Source organism: Capsicum annuum, chromosome 9 (genome assembly GCF_002878395.1).
Source record: "Capsicum annuum cultivar UCD-10X-F1 chromosome 9, UCD10Xv1.1, whole genome shotgun sequence".
Taxonomy (NCBI): domain Eukaryota; kingdom Viridiplantae; phylum Streptophyta; class Magnoliopsida; order Solanales; family Solanaceae; genus Capsicum; species Capsicum annuum.
This window is the reverse complement of record NC_061119.1, coordinates 7,588,222-7,593,017: the sequence shown is the minus strand read 5'-3', so window position 1 is coordinate 7,593,017 and position 4,796 is coordinate 7,588,222. Positions and strand designations below refer to the sequence as shown.

General features: G+C 30.0%; 1 long non-coding RNA gene across 3 annotated transcripts in view; it reads left to right on the top strand.

Moving 5' to 3' along the window:
• The first annotated feature begins 34 nt into the window (after positions 1–34).
• Positions 35–4,796, top strand: part of LOC107843091 — a 6,424-nt gene continuing 1,662 nt past the window's right edge. Inside the window, exon 1 of one of the 3 annotated variants that reach the window (XR_007044403.1) lies at positions 35–1,244. This is a non-coding gene — a long non-coding RNA (uncharacterized LOC107843091). The other 2 variants (XR_007044404.1, XR_007044405.1) reach the window with 2 other exon arrangements.

Below are 4,796 nucleotides of genomic sequence, written 5' to 3'. Positions count from 1 at the left end.
TAACTAATAAAGTTGTTCTAATAAAGAGGTAAGAGGTTTTAAGCCGTGAAAACAACTTTTTGTAGAAATGTTAGGTAAGGCCGCGTATAATAAACTCTTATAATACACACCATAGAGGAACCTTTTTTCGAATTTTGCACAACATAGAAAAAGCTTTAATTCATCAAATTGGTTGTATTTTTAGGTTATTTATGTGTCACTAATTAAGTTGTGAGCACATCATATAAATAATTTCACAACTTGTCTGTGAATCTTACCTATGTTATTTTATCATAATTCTATGCTTTGGATACTTTTGTATACTGTCGGGGTCTATTGGAAATAGTTTCTGTACCTCTTTTGAGGTAGTGGTATGGACTGCGTACACTATTTCCTCCCCAGACCCCATTATGTGAAAATATATTGAATTTGTTGTTATTGTTATTGTTGGCTGTGAATCTTGAGGGATTGCCAGGTGTTTTTAGGGATAGGCGAAGATTTGCCATAAATTCTGACATATTGTAAGGATTTTAGCACAGCTTTTAAAAAAGGACAGTTCGGTGTGCTAAAATTCGTCCTATATGTAGGGTAGGGTCCGAAAAAGAGTTCGACAAGTCACTCAATCTGTCTAATGAAGAATTACCAAATTATTTAACCCCGATTTCATTGCTACTGCCGGCGTTACGCAACTACAAACAATATTATTATTTTTAAAAAAAAAATTATTAAATGCTTTTTCTATCTCAATTTTTAAGAAAACGATCAAAATTTTGAGATCAAATTTCTAAATTTTGATCATGAATTTGGATCTACAAGCCTTAAGTTATTTAAAATATAATTTATATATTTAAAAATTATATTCTCAAAATTTATTTATATTGTGTCATATAAATTAGAACAAGTTTGTATCGGTTATCCACACAGTCTATGCGGTTATGGATTGAAAAAAAAAAAAAGCAACCTAATAAATCTATGTGCCAAGTATTTGATGCTTTAGGTGAGTTGTCTAATACTTTCTTACGTCAAAGTAAATAAAAATATCTTATACGAAAATCAATAAAAATAAAAAGAACAAAAAAAAAAAAAAAAGCTGTCATTTACTCATATTCAAAGCCTTTATATTCAGACACATCACCTCGAAAGAAAAAAAAAACTGAAGTACTAAAATTCACACTGTTTTTTTCAAAGTTTTTATTGAGTCAGAAACTATAGTTCTGTTTCAACTTCAGATTTTAAAGGGTTATTTTTGTTGTTGTCAGATCAAGGTACGTTTCTTTTACTTATTTGTTAAATCATTTTTGTTAGTTCAAATCAAATCTTTTTTGGTACTAACATATAGTATTCGGTATTTACTTATTCGACTAATTTATATTCAAGTTTTTGGAGAAATATAGTAGGGTATTTCAGAATTGCTATTCTAGTTTTGACATCCATTTTACAAAAAGAAAAAAAAAATTATTCTTCAAAATTTGAAGCTTAGATTTGTCTTGCAATAAAAAAGGCAGCTTCGTTGCATAAGGCTCTCTCTATGTGTAGAGTCTGAAGAATGATCGGACCAGGGTCTATTGTAGCAGTATTGCCTTGCACTTCTGTGAAAGATTGTTTTCTTAGCTTGAACTCATGATGTCTTGATCACGTGACAACAATTTTACCAGTTATACAAAATAAGAAAATTTAGAACTTTCACAACTGAAACAATAACACACTAGGCTTGAAGTTCTAAATTTGGTGTAAACCAAGTTGAGTTCATCAATCCGCCTAGGGCAGAGCCAGCTTGGGCCTAGGGGTTCATCCGATCCCCATTAGAAGAAAAATTATACTATTTACGCAGGGGTGGAGCTAATGTGTTGTATGGGGGTTCGGCCGAACCCACTAGCTTTTGCGAGACTCTATATTTGTAAATAAAAAATTCAAAAAATGCATATGATTATATATGTCCGAACCCACATGCAATGTAGTTTGTTGGTCCAGTGGTAGGTGTATCAACTTCACAGGCCTAAGATTGGGGTTCAAACTCCACTAATGACATTTTGCTAAGTAAACATTCACACACTTTTACACTTTTCTATAAAAATAAAATAAAAAACAAAAACAAAACTAAGTATTATTAGGCTTGCTTTTAGCCTTTTACATCGGTCAAACATTTATACTTTTACACTTTTTTATAAAAACAAAACAAAAAAGAAAAACAAGACTAATTATTATTGGGCCCATAATTATTAAAGAAAGGAGAAAAAAACTTTACCAAAATCCCAATACATCACCCACGGCATTACCAAGCACTCCAGCTGAAACCTTTCACTTTGGTCAATTAGGCTCTTACATCTTTGTCTCTTCGAACAAGAAACATCAAATGGGTTATTATTTTTCCAAATTGCACTTTTGCTGCTCTTCCAAGGTATGTCATGTGGTTTTCATTTCTCTTTCAATTTTCGCAGATGCTAGATTGCTTATTGCTAGTCTCATAGTTTTACATCGAAATTCATGAGTCACGACTAATAAATTGTGATTAGATTTTCAATTTTGCTTTAGATTTTGGGTTGAAGTGTTTTAGTATGAATTGTTTCTGTAATTCTGTTGCACTATATATTTTTCATATTTTGTGAATTGTGATTGCAACGCAGTAGTGTTCATCGTTGATATGAAAAAAAAGTGAGTGAATCTTTCACAACGGAAGGTTTTTGAAGTTGGAACAAAGGCATAGAAAAGCTTAAAAAACATGTGGGTGAAGTGAATAGTGTTCATCGTCTGTTTCAAGATGTGGGTGAAGTGAAAAGTGAATAATGTTCCGAACCCCCAGACTTTAAAGTCTAGCTCCGCCTCTGTATTTACGCATGGATAAAATTAACTTTTTAGGTATATATAGTAGATACTAAATCTCATTCGGCTAGTTCGTAAATTTTTTTTTTCCAGAATTAGAATTTGAACCCTGATAGCGAAAATTTTGGTTCCGCCACTACACTTGCTCCACCTAATGATGTTGTCTGAGTAAGGGATCTTATGAGATACTTGTTGCTTGACAAACACCCAGAAAAAAACTTTAGTTGTAAAGAGTCTGTGTTGAACTCCAGCATAATGTCCATGATTTTGAGTCTTATAAGTTTGAAATTTTGGTATACTATGTTTGAATTTTCATATGTAAGAATTTCAATATAATAGAAGTTCATTTGTTGTTGTAATTAGTACTTGTTTGTATTCAACTCTTTTTTCCCTATTAAATAGCTGACTACATTGAAGAGAGCATTGGAGTAACTGGTAAAGTTGTTGGCATGTGATCAGGAGGTCACGGGCTAAAGCCTTGGAAACAGCCTTTTGCAGAAATGCAAGGTAAAGCTGCGTACAATACACCCTAGTGGTGGGATCCTCCCCGAACCTTGTACATAGCGGGCATTTTAGTACATCGGGTTGTCTTTTTTTAAAGGATAAATTACACAAATCCCATACTTAAGAGATTATATTACCTAATATCCCTTACTTTTTTAAAATTTACATAAAATCTCATTTTTCAACTTTACTCCTGATACATATCAAGAAACCCCACATCTTATTTTTACTCCATCATTAACTCATGCAAGATTTTCTTCCCTAAAATATCTCCTTAATTATCAATAATTAAATCATCTTCCTTCTTGATTTTTTCTCTTCCATTAACGCTTAAATCATCTTCCTTCCTGATTTTTTGTCCTCCATTAGTGCGTTCAACTTTTTTTTTCCTCTCCTAAAATCTCTCCCGTTTTTTTTTTTAAAATCTATTGATACAGATATAAATTTATTTAGTTATTCATCCTTTTTTATGTTTTAATGGTGATTCATATGAATGATAAATAAGATATCATTATATGAGTATTATGGTGATTCATACGACAGATACATTTTGTATGATTTTAACAGGTGATACATATGATATTAATGGTTGTTACATATTGTATTATGGTGATTGATATGGTAGATACAATTATTGGGTGATTCATATGATATTAATGGGTGATATATATGGTATTATGGTGATTCATATTGTAGATATGATTATTTATTTTAATTATTGGGTGATTCATATATATGGTATTATGGTGATTCGTATGATAGATACAATTGTTTATTTCAATTATTGGGTGATTCATATGATATTAATGGGTGATATATATGGTATTATGGTGATTCATATGGTAGATACAATTATTTATTTGAATTATTGGGTGATTCATATGTTATTAATGAAAAGTAATGGTGTAGTCAGTGTAGGAAACAAAAGTAATAATATTTTTAAAAAAAAAGACTAAAAGCATAATTGAAACATAATTAAAATTAAATTTTAAAAAAAAGTAGACTAAAATTAAAGACAAAAAAAGACCCAAAAAAAACATATTTTTCATAACTAAAGACGAAAAAGAGAAACATAATTAAAACACCTAAATTATATTTAAAAAAGAGAGAAAAATTAGATATCTTTTCTTAAATAAAAGAATACAATAAATAAAAGAGAATATATTATTTCTTTAAATAAATATCATGTTAGTTTCAAATGTATCACCTTTTTATATGTATCACAATATAACATATGTATCGTCATTTCAAAAAATTGAAATAAAATATAATTAATAAAATAGTCAAAAATTGAAATAAAATATAATTAATAAAATAGTTAAAATTTTATATAATACCGCTTAAAGATTCAGAGATTTATGTAAGTTACAGAGCTGACTACATTGAGTAACTTTGAAACTGTGAATTGTTGATTAGCCTAAAAAGTGGTTCTTACATTGAGGCTTCCTACTAAAACCCATATGACTTCTAGTTGGGCCTTAAACCCATTTTTG